Source organism: Monodelphis domestica, chromosome 5 (genome assembly GCF_027887165.1).
Source record: "Monodelphis domestica isolate mMonDom1 chromosome 5, mMonDom1.pri, whole genome shotgun sequence".
In the NCBI taxonomy this organism is placed as follows: domain Eukaryota; kingdom Metazoa; phylum Chordata; class Mammalia; order Didelphimorphia; family Didelphidae; genus Monodelphis; species Monodelphis domestica.
This window is the reverse complement of record NC_077231.1, coordinates 169299996-169312359: the sequence shown is the minus strand read 5'-3', so window position 1 is coordinate 169312359 and position 12364 is coordinate 169299996. Positions and strand designations below refer to the sequence as shown.

Here is a 12364-nt window from a genome sequence, read left to right as displayed (position 1 = left end):
TTCAGTGTAAGCATTTCATTTTGGGAATTAGTATATACTGCAAATCAGCTCAGTTTATTTTGTTGATTATCTAAACATAAGAAAGTGAAGTTGAAAATGTTAATAATGTAGATTAAACATAGAAGCATTGTGCATTTTTTCAAAAAGCTGGTTGTTTAGTATTTACTAGCACACAATTAATAATAATATATGTATAGCTAACATTTATATAACTTTTTTTAAAGTTACCTTCAGACTTAGAATCAATACTAAGTATTGGTTACAAGGCAGAAATGGAAAGGGCTGGCTAGGCAATGGGGGTTAAGTGAATTGCCTAGGGTCACATGACTAAGAAGTGTCTGAGGTCAAATTTGAACCCAGGACTTCCCTTCTCTTTCCTGACTTTCTATCCACTGAACCACCTAGTTGCACCCATTTATATAACTCTTAATAATTCTGTGAGATAGATGGTACAAGGAGGATTATCTCTGTTTTACAAATGAGGAAACAAACTCAGAGGCTGAATGACTTCATTAGCTACATAAGTAGTGATGTGTCTATGGATGTTCATTATGTTCATTTCTAGTATATCCACCACTGAAGTCATAAAATTTCAGAAAGGAACTAAGGCACAGATGCAGTTTGGGCTATCAGCAAAAGGGCTTATCATCCCCATCCAGTTGATAGGATTAGGGTTGGCCAGAGCCCAGAAGATGTCCTTGGGTTTTTGGAACTGAGACCCACACAGTTTCCCTATTGTATCTGAGGAGAAACTCCCTCATGTTAGAGGAAGCTCCCCAGAATCTGGACAATTCAATCAAGCTATAGTAGAGGCATAGATGGGTATAAGCTCACTCTCCAAAAGCAAGGGGGTATTCTGGGAGGTTTCCCAAAACCTACTGGTCTTATCACTGTCAGCAATAAGGTTCATTCTTCCTCCTTTTATCTACTGACTCTGTATACCTTTATCATAGGATTTAGAACTATAAGTCTTAGAAATCATCTGGTCCAACTATCTCATTTTACAAATGAGGAAAATAAAGTCAAAAATAAGGAACAGGGCTTGTTTGGATTCAAACCAAGTTTGTTTGTTTGTTTAACTGCACTGTGCTATTTCATAGGAATTTTTACCTTCCCTCCATCCTACATTGTCATCATCCCATCTACCCCCAAAATGGGTCTATTTCTCCTTATTCCTCTATTTTCCTCAATATGATCATTTTTAAAACCCATTTTGTTTTATCAAAACCCAAATTTGTTCTGGGTATATATCAGATACATTTTCCAGATACAGGTCTTAAGAGAGTAATTCTGTCAGTATCATAGATTTAGATCTGTGGCCTTAGAAGCCACCAGGTCCACCCCTTCATTTTATTAAATGACCATATTTTCCCCTAAAAAAAATATAGTCAGTTTTGATGGGTAGGTGATTTTTAGTTGTAAACCCAGTTCCCTTGCCTTCTAGAACATCATATTCCAAGTCTTCTGATCCTTCAATGTAGAAGCTGCCAAACCCTGTGCAATCCTGACTGGGGCTCAGTGAAATTTGAATTGTTTCTTTTCGGCTGCTTACAGAATTTTCTCCTTGTGCAGGAAGCTCTTGAACTTGACTGTAACATTCCTGGGAGTTGTCATTTGGAGATTGCAAGAGCTGATCTGTGGATTCTTTCAATCTCTATTTTACCCTCTTGTTCTAGAATATCAGGGCAATTTTATTTGATAATTTCTTGTAATATGATGGGTAGGCTTTCTTTTTCCCTCATAATTTTCAGGTAGTTAAATAATTCTTAGATTGTCTCTCCTGGATCTATTTTTAAAGTCAGTTATTTTTTTAATGAGATTTCATATTTTCTTCTATTTTTTCATTATTATGATTTTGTTATTTCTTGATGTCTCATGAAATCATTGGCTTTTATTTGCCCACTTCTAATTTTTAAAGACTGATTTTCTTTCATGACCTTTTGATCCTCCTTTTCCATTTGGTCTATTCTACTTTTCATGGAACTCTTTTCTTCATTGGATTTTTGTGCCTCTTTTTCCACTTAATCAATTTTGCTTTTTAAGCTGTTATGTTCTTTTTGCATTACTTTCACATTTCTTTTTCCCATTTCCTTCCACTTCTCATTTGATTTTTGAATTCTTTTTTTGAGCTCTTCCAATGCCTGAGATTCCCATTTTTCTTTGAAGTTTTGCATGTGGTTGCTTTGTTCTGACTGTTCCATACTGAATTAGTGCCTTGCTTTCTTTATTTCTATAAAAATGTTCTATGGTAAGGTGTTTCTTTTGCTCATCTTCCCAGCCTTTTTTTGTCTATGGTCTAGAAGTTCTGAAAACTTCTAATTCTGTTGCCTCTGCTGATGGCATGAAGGACTGTTAGCTCACTGTGAGCTATTTTTCCCTGGGGCTAGGGGCTTCACCACAGGGTTGAAAGGGTCAAGCACTATGAACTTTGGGGCCTCACTGCAGGCTAGTGCCAGGGCTTGGGACTTTGGGTGTGGGATGCTCTACTATTAGCTTAGGCAGGGACCTGGGATCCCAAAGTTGGCCTATGCCCAGGCTTGGAACCTGGCATAGTAAGGAGGAAGGGGGGGATGATCAGCCAGTATTCCTCTCTGTGCATTCCTACTTCCAGTTACCCCTTATCCTATGAAAATTGACTCTTTGCTTACCTTTCAAGTTGTTTTCTGCAGGAGAGCCCCCTTACTCCATCTTTTCTTGGTTCTCTGACTTTGGTCATTTTGAGGTGCTATTTTAAGTTTGGTTTGGGAGGATTCCCAAAACAGTTCTAGCTTTCACTGATACTCATCTTGGTTCTGGCCCACTCCAACCCCAACTCTTAATTTTATGTATGAGGAAACTGAGGTACAGAAATTAAGTGACTTGACCAAGGTCACCATTTTATTGTCCCTAAGTCCAAGTCTGGTGTGTTATTTACTATACCATGTTGCCCCTCATATGAGCCTAATCAATATTCATTTGATTATCTAACCAAATGTAAACAAACCAAAATCAAGTGAATGATTTTTGAAATATACATTGCACAAACAGAGGTAATTTGTTGTTCACACTGCTTGACAATAGCTCAGAATTCTGCAGACCAAAACCACTGGTCAAAGTGGTTAGATTATGGAACCAAGAGCTGATCCCATGATGACTCATAAGGGTATTAATGACTCAAACCAAATCACTTGAACTCAGTTTTCCTGTCTTCAAAATGGGGACAAGAATTTCTGTGTGTTTCCTAAGGATATTAACTGTATATTATAACAATGATGATACCCTCAATAATGTGTAGATAACCCCTTACTTTGTATGCAGAATGTGAAAATTTGGTCAATCCTAAATAAAGTCAACAGAAGACATTTTTCTCCTATAAGAAATCTGAGATAGTGCATTGTTTTGCTCTTTAGATAAGAACAAATGCTTATAAAAATGGTTTTAAAATTATTTTACGGGGGCAGCTGGGTAGCTCAGTGGATTGAGAACCAGGCCTAGAGATGGGAGGTCCTAGGTTCAAACCCAGTCTCAGCCACTTCCTAGCTATGTGACCCTGGGCAAGTCACCTTACCACTCTTCTGCCTTGGAGTCAATACACAGTATTGACTTCAAGACAAAAGGTAAGGGTTTTATTTAAAAAAATTATTTTACCTGTGTTTCAAGTGTCAAATGTATGTGTGAGTATATGTCATATATGTACATACATATACAAAGTATATATGTGAAAATATCTGTACATGCAAAGTATGATACCTTGTGGAAAGTTAATGTTAACCAATTAGATTAGTATTTTCAACATTACTCACTATTTCAGAATATTTTATTAATTTTTATAAGAGTAAAGACAGCATGGAGACAGTGGGGAGAGCTCTGGGCCTGGAGTCCAAAAGACCTAAGTTCAAATCCCTCTCTCTGATATTTAAAAAATAAGACCATCTGCCTATTGAATCTATACAACTGGATCCTCCATAGGCATCTCAAAATCATTACATTCATAACTGAAATTATTTATTCTTCTCTATCTACTGTATAAATATCCTAAAATCCAGGGTTTGAAATCTTTTGGGGGAATTTTAGAAGAACCTCACCAACACCTCAAATCAAGAAGACTAATCTTTTGAAGATGGTGCCAAAGAGATGCCTGAGGAAACCATAAACTGTATCAAGAGATCCAGAATGAACTGAACTGAAGGGGGTTGAACACATTTGTTTGTTTGTTTGTTTATTTATTTGTTTTCCATCTTGGCTCCAAGGCAGAAGAGTGGTAAGGGCTAGACAATGGGGGTCAAGTGACTTGCCCAGGGTCACACAACTTGGAAGTGTCTGAGGCCAGATTTGAACATAGGACCTCCTGTCTCTAGGCCTGGCTCTCAATCCACTGAGCTACCTAGCTTCCCCCCTGAACATGTTTATTTTGAATGTAAATTATTATGCCAAAGAAGAATGCCCCCTAATTGGCTTTTTTGTCAGAGACTATTAATTTTTGCTTTTGTTTTATTTCTCTTCTAGTTCCCTCTTGTTCCCAGGTTGCTATAATTTCCCTTAAAAAAAGTGCAATGTTTTGTATACCTTTAGTGGGAGAATCCTTAGAGGTATAGGTTGGTTATCTGACGTGATTCATTGGGGAGACTAAGCATGTTAATCTCCCAAGACCCTCAATTGGGGAAATTTCAACATGCTCATCTCCCAATAGAATCACAGGGGGGATTGTGAGAAGGGAATCTGTATGTTGATTTGATCAATCAGAGATCTGAACTTCCCTTCCATTTGTTTTGAATTTAGGTCAATCAGCAACCAGAAAATTGATCCCATAGGCACTGCCCCCTGGGTGGTTCCAGGCTAAATGTGGAACTGGGATTGGTTCCTAGGGAGTGATGTAAGAGAGCTAGTGGGTATAGTAAGGATTTATAAAAGGATTTATAAGATGAGACCCAGCAGGAAGCTGGTATGTTGTTGTTGTTGTTGTGTTGTTGTTGTTTCTAAGGCTAAGATTCAGAGACAGATTCTGAGTTGTTAGGCTTTAGGTTGTTAGGCTAGGTAATTCTTTACCTCCTTTCTATATTTTTCTCTCTTATTATCTTTATCTTACTATAATAAAGCTATTAGAGCTATTAACAGTCTTGCGACTTAAGGGTTAGTCTCTATAAATAGTGACTACAACTTTTTTTTATTCTTATAATTTAGTCAAACCCATTCTAACCATTACACTACTATTCTTTCTTCTTAATTTCCCATTTTCTTTCCAGGGCAACATTATCTTTCTAGTCACCCAAACTGACAGACTCAAAAATTATCCCTTTATATCCCATATCCATTCTGTTGCCAATTCCTGGTGACTCTATCATCACAATTTCCTCACATCTGTCCCTTTTTCTTCACTCACAGATCATATGGCCAGCTCCCTAGTTCAGGTCCTCACAACCTCTAGTCAACTGTTACAATAACCTAATTAGTCTTCCTGCCTCATCTATCCCTTTGCCAATCCATCCACACTACTGGCAAAGTGATATTCCTAAAGCATAGATATGACTCCATCATTTCCTTTTTTTTGATATTGACAAATATTTATTATATGCATAAAAAAAAGCTTTTAGACAAGGAAAGGTATACTTCTTAAGGATCCTCAACTCACTCAAGGAACTTTTTTCTATGAATGAAGGAAGGGGAGGGCAGCAAATTTCTCAAGAGAAAGGAATAAAGGTAAGAATACTGGTGGTCTTCAGTGGATGAGAGTAGCTGGAGTGACTGAGTTAGTGTCAAAATGTAGGGAGATGAAAGTCAAGGTAAACAGGTTGAACTTTATCCTTCAAGGTAATGGGAAACCTCAAAACCTATTGAAGTAGGATTGACGGTAGCAGTAAAGAAAGATCATGGGGAAGAGTAGGAATCAGGCTTCTATTTCTTAAAAGAGGTGGGTTGGAAGGGACAGAAAAGAACTAGAACCAGTGAGCCAAGTTTTGGAGATCAGACAAGTTATTGTAATGAAAATTTCCAAATTTCTATTATAACAAAATATGATGGTTTGGAAGGCAGGTTCTCAGTCATAAAACATCTTCAAAGACAATGTGAATTACAACTTGTTGGGGACTTTTAATTTTTATTACTAATAAACATAAAAAGCCCCTCCAAATCTAAAACAAAATATGTAAACACAAAAAAGTGGACTTTATATGAAACCAGGAATGCTAGCTTCATACCATTTTCTTTAAGTATAAAAGTCTTTTTTTTCATTTCAAAACATTTGTCATGCTATTTGAACTTCTCTTCCTTTGTGTGAATTTACAATATTGCAATGGCCATTAAGACATCATTATTGCTAAATCCAACCTCTCATTTCTCCTCCAAAAACAGTGTTGAGAGGATTTCTAACACCAACAAAATTAATCCCCATATTGGGATTAATCACCGTAGTCTGTCAAAAAAATATAGGTTTCTTTATCCATTTGAGTCCATCTCTTTTGTCTCAAAACTTGGTTGTCCAGTTTTTTTCATTACTTTCAGCATTATTTCTCTTTACATTGTTGATTTTAATTCTTGATTCTGCTCATTTCACTCAGCATCAGTTCACACTACCAGGATTCTTTCTACATTTCTCTGAATTCCTTTGTTTCTATTCCAAACTTCACACTCAGTTCTGGTCTTTCCATCAAGAATGCCTGAAAATCTTCTACCAAATCAAATATCCATTTTTTCCCATACAGGATTATGCCGAGTTTTGAAGGATACATTATTCTAGGTTGTAAACCCAGGTCTCTTGCTTCTCTAAATATTGTATTCCAAGATCTCCTCTCATTTAATGTTGAAGCTGCAAAGTCTTGTGTGATCCTAATTGTAACTCCTTGGTATTTGAACTGTTTCATTCTTGATTCTTGCAATATTTTCTCCTTGATATGGGAATCCTGAATCTTAACTATGACATTCCTGGGAGTTTTCATTTGAAGATTTCGTATAGGAGGTGATCTATGGATTCTTTCAATTTTTACTCTTCCTTCTGGTCCTAATAAATCTGGGCAGTTTTCAGTTATGATTTCTTGAAAAATAGTATCTAAGCTTTTTACTAGATCAGTGTTTTCAGGGAGCCCAATAATTTTAATATTATCTCTTCTTGACCAGTTTTCTAAATCAGTTGTTTTTGACACCTTACATTTTCTTCTTCCAGTTTTTCAATCTTTTGATTTTGTTCCAATATTTCTTGCTGTCTTGAGGAGTCATTGATTTCTGTTTGATCTATTCTTGCTTCCAAGAACTCTACTTTTTGGGCAAGGCTTTCCACATTCTCTTCTAAGCTATTTAATTTACTTCCAATTCTTTCCTCTAGGACTCGTATTTCACTTTTTATCTCTTCTTTCATTTGTTCTAAGAATTGATGAAATTCTTGTGGAAAATTTATTTTTTCCTTAAAGTCTCTAGTTAGAGTTGTTATAGAGTTGCTCATTCCTTCATCTTGAGGATCTCTGGTTTTGATTCCAGATGTTATTTTCATCTTTAATTTATTTGTCTCTCCAGGTTTTGTCCCTGAAATGGGATTTTCTCCTGGAACTGAGTTATGACACAGATAGACCTTCTGGGTATGTTGACTGCTTATGTTGGGTCTTATCTTGGAGCCCATGTGTTCTGGCACTGACTTCCACATCCTAAGATTAGGCCTCTTTGGATTTTTAAAAGTTCAGAACTGGATCTAAAGGATCTACTGTCAGGAACCTCAGAGTTCTTGGGACTGGACTATACTGTTTTGATAGCTATGGAAATCTACTTTTCTCAGTAGAGTAGATAGTTTGAAATTCCACTACAGTTTGAATCCTAGATGATAACTTTTTGGAAATGTTCAAGAAAGAATTCTTGTCCAGAAATGAGATGGCCTCTTCCAACTATGATTCAAAATTCGCTTCACTCAAGAATCAGTCTATTAATTTCTGCAAGATTAGTTCAAGATTTGGCTGTATAGGTATTTGTCTCCCATCATTTCCTTTCTTAAAAAATTCCAACAGCTCCCTATTGCTTTTTCAATAACTTCTGTTTGGCATTTAACATCCTTCACAATTAGGCTCCAAATAAATTACATATTACTCCCTGAGGCAGACTGGCCATTGACTTAAACACAGTGCAGTTTTAAAAAACTAATAAGAAAATTTTCTCCTAAGTGGTGGTCAGTGAGCACAGGCACCTGGGTAGGGGGGTTCACCTGGAGGGGATGAGTTTAGGTTATCTGCCCTACCTTCCTCTTAGGAGCTCATCAGACCTGATAAAACAAAATCCCACTTCTATGCAGAAAACCAAATATTTGATCATATATTCAAGTCCACTTCCCTTTTCATACTCTATTCTCCAGTCAGACTAGCATTCCTCCTATTTCTCACTCAGGACATTCCATTTTTCAACATCATGTCTTTGATATATACCTTACCTGTGTTTGAATTGCCCTTTTCCCTGGAATGTACTATTTCTTCACCTATACTTCTTAGGATTCCTAGCTTTCTTCACATAGTACATCCCTCCCACCAAATTCTCTTTAATTTATATTGTTTTTGCCTAATAATACTTGTACATGTTGCTGCTTCTGGTTGAATATAAATACCTTGAAGGCAGAGCCTGACTATTGTATTTGTATCCCCAGCATCTGGCAGGGTATCCAGGTTATTCAATAAATGTTTGTTCCCTTTTAATTCTGGGGAAATCACTTAACATCTATGTGCAAAACCCAACTCCCTTTAAAACTCCCAAACCCTCCTAAAATATACAACCAGTTGTCTTGTGGCAGATACTTCATAATATATCTAGCATGTATCTCCTTCTCAATACTCACTCAGACACTTTAGTTCATATCCCTCTCAACCCTAGCCTAGAATACTGAAATGGCTTCTTAATTGGTCTTCTTACCATAAGGCTCTCCTCATAGCCAATCTATCCTTTTCATAGCTGCAAAGTACAAATCATTCACATACTTGATATACTTCAGTGACTCCCTTTAGAATCATATATGAACTCTTCTAGTTGACCTTTAACACCTTTCACAAACTGGCCATTTTTTGCCTTTTCAGTCTTCTTAGCTGGTAAATATTTAACAATAGATTCTCAGAAAAATTTAAAATGCATCAACATTTTCTGGATCATTTTATTTAATCTAGATAATTAACAAAGTAATAAATTGATCCCTGCTTTGTATAATTTGTTGATTTCTAAGTATATATGCTCACCCTGAAAATTTAACAATCGCTCTTCAGAGCTGTACCATCTGAAACCAGCATATTCTTACTCCCATCTCTTAGAATCCCTCCTTTCAAGATTCACCTCATCCCCTCCTTGCCAAAATCACCTGGTATCAATTTGTATATACCTATATGTTTATGTTGTCTCCCCCACAGAATAGAAACATTACAATTTATTACAATCCTATTAAGTTATAAACTCCTTGAGGGAAAGCACTATATTTTGCCCCTTGGAAGGTGTTTAAAACAGGCAGCCTGGGGGCAAAGTGGATAGAGTGGCTGAGTCTTGAGCCAGAAAGATTCATCTTTCTGAGTTCAAATCTGATGTCAGACACTTAGCAGCTATGCAACCCTGGACAAATCATTTAACTCTGTTGGTCTCAGTTTCCTCATCTGAAAAATGAGTTGGAGAAAGAAATGGCAAATGATTCTAATGTCTTTGCCAAGAGAATCCCAAATGGGGTCTTAATGAGTCAGCAATGACTGAAAAACAACAGTAAATGGGGTAGCTAGGTGGTACAGTTGATAGAGCACTGGGCTTGGAATCAGAAGGCAAAAATCCACCCTGCCATACTTGCTAGCTGTGGGGCCCTGGGTAAGTCACTTAATCCTTTTTGCCTCAGTTTCTTCATCTGTAAAATAAGCTAGAGAAGAAAATGGCAAACCATTCCAGTATCTTTGCCAAGAAAACCACAAATGCAGTCATAGTCAAACATGACTAAACTATAAATATTGATTGATTAAGCATCATAATGCAAGAGCTGTTTTGCTTTTATCTTTGTATTCCCAGAGCTTAGCACAAGGGCTGGTTTTAAATAAATGCTTGTTGATTGATTGACTGATTTACCTATTACTAGAAGTCATAGATGGGTTGTGATCTGATATGCTGATGAAATCACAAATCCTGTTCACCCTTTGTGACTTATTTTGCTGGTCCTTAAACACAGGCAACATTGAGCTTATCAGTAGATCAATTTCCTAGCATCTGGCTTTATCCTCTTTAGGTTCTATCTTTGTTTGAGCTGTTCGTCAATCCAGCACAATCTAAACTTCACATTTTGCTAAATCAATCTCAAAACAATCTACTGTAGAAACCTATCCATTGCCAACCTGTCTAGACTTATGCCTATGTTAGCATCTCTACCTGAAACCAAGCATAGGGTGACATCTGTCCCACCTGATGGTTGAGTAATTGAAATTGTATATTAAGGCCATTTTATATTTTACATGACCCAAGACATCCTTCCATATATGCAGATCTGTGGTTCTTCTTGGGAAGTCGGCCAACTTAGAGATAGTTTATTACATGCAACCTGCATCACAATGATTTCCTTGTGAATTTGCACTTGATGTCTTATCAGGAAGCTGAGTTTCCTGAGATAAATCACCTGTTATAATCTTTTCTACCTTTTTGTTTAAAAAAAAGTAGGGAAGGGAGAAGGTGAATTAGAGTATCTTACTATGACTTTTGTTGCTTCTCAATTGTCAGTACTATCCCATCCTTCTGTGAAATTAGCTTGTATCATAATGATCTGCAATCATATGCATGGTTGGGACAGGAGTGGGGGGTTGAAGGTAGGCGGAGAGAACCAAGCATATGCAAAAGACAAAATTTCCCAGCTGGGCTCCTTACTCCTACATCCAGCCTGTGATCACTTATTTCTTCTTTTCTCTTTGAATTTGCCCCATCCTAATATATACTTGTCTTGCCCCAGGTATTGTGTAACTTTAGATTATAAATTACCAGTTGATGGGGACCATGTGTTATTTTAGTTTAAATTTGTTTTTATGCCTAGCACAATAACATGGATAGCTGAGTTCTTGAAGAATTATATTTCATTCTTTTCTTCCCTATAAATTCATTTTTTCTCCTCACCTCTGAAATGAGTATCACAGCACTGACAAAACTTCCAACTGGTGGCAAAAAAGTAAATGCCTACTTTGCTCATTTTCACAGGCAGTGAAGAAGAAATCTTGTACAAGAGATATAACTTGATTATCACCTAATAAAAGTGCACTCACAAGACAAAGAAAGTGATTATTCATTTTAGTTATACAAAGACAATGTTAACATACTGTTTCTGTCCGTGAAAATGACAATGGTTATTCACTGTGTTATAGAATGGAATGCCTTTTGTTTTTTCCAGTAATGATGATGGGTTTGCCCTAAGTAATTCATGCTCAGTTGCCAAATCTCTTTTGTTACCAATTACAAGAATCACAGAATTTGAGAGTTAAAAAGGATCTCAGCAGTCCAAACAACACATGAGGAGACTCTCATAAACTCTAGCTTATATAGGTAATTCAGTCTCTGGACATGAAAAAGACTGGACCCCTCATTAATTAATGAAAATAAGTTTATTCCAACTTTCTTGTACATGTCCAAACTTTATGTAGCAATGATCTCGATTTAAAAAAAAAATCGGCTGTCAAATGATATATCATTTTTTTTAATCTATGCAAATAATTTCCTTAGCCAATATTTTGTTCAAATGAAATTAAGAATTGTAAATGAAGATTTTGAGAAGTGACAAAATGAATCTGCAGAAAAAGCAAGAAGCTTAGAACTTGATAAAATGCCAATCAAATGAGATGGAGACAGAGTTCCAATGGAATCTTGAAGGGAGCAGTTAGGAAGCCCAGCTGCTTGAATCTGACTTCCTTCTCTGGCTGTTGGAAGAGAAAGGTGGAAGACAAACTCTCTCTTTGGTCATTGATTATCCATATGACTAAGTGCTGAGAAGAATTTTGGGTTTAGCTCAGAAGAAAACCCATCAGACTTTACTGTCAACATCTCCCCTAAGGAAGATAATGTTATTTCCTGAATTTAAATACATCGTAGAATCATCAATCAACAAGGATAACTTATAAAATTAGGGAAATCTATTTTCCTCTCACCCCTTTCCTTCACCTTACCTCCTCTATTTAAAAGAATAAAAGACCTCTTGGTTAAAAGATTTAATTGTGAGAGTTAGTTATTAGAGGAAACCTTCAATCTTACCATTTCTGAGAAGAGCATTCAAGACAGTTGAAGGGGAACGGGAAGTAGGGGAGGGGGAGGAGCGCAAGATCCAGTCTTTCCCCTAGTTGACTTCCATGTGTTATGGCTCTAGCATTTCCTATTGCCATAATTCCCCTAATAGCAGTATCTACTACAGAATGTTACAATTTCATAACTTGTA

General features: G+C 36.6%; 1 long non-coding RNA gene across 2 annotated transcripts in view; it reads right to left on the bottom strand.

Moving 5' to 3' along the window:
• LOC130454576 (uncharacterized) overlaps positions 1–12364 on the bottom strand; it is a 66614-nt gene that overhangs the window by 36624 nt on the left and 17626 nt on the right. The window contains exon 3 of one of the 2 annotated variants that reach the window (XR_008912239.1): positions 7122–11852. The exons of the other annotated variant lie outside the window; for it this stretch is intronic. This is a non-coding gene — a long non-coding RNA (uncharacterized LOC130454576). Of the gene's footprint in view, positions 1–7121; positions 11853–12364 lie in introns of those variants that run through there. 2 annotated transcript variants of the gene reach the window in all.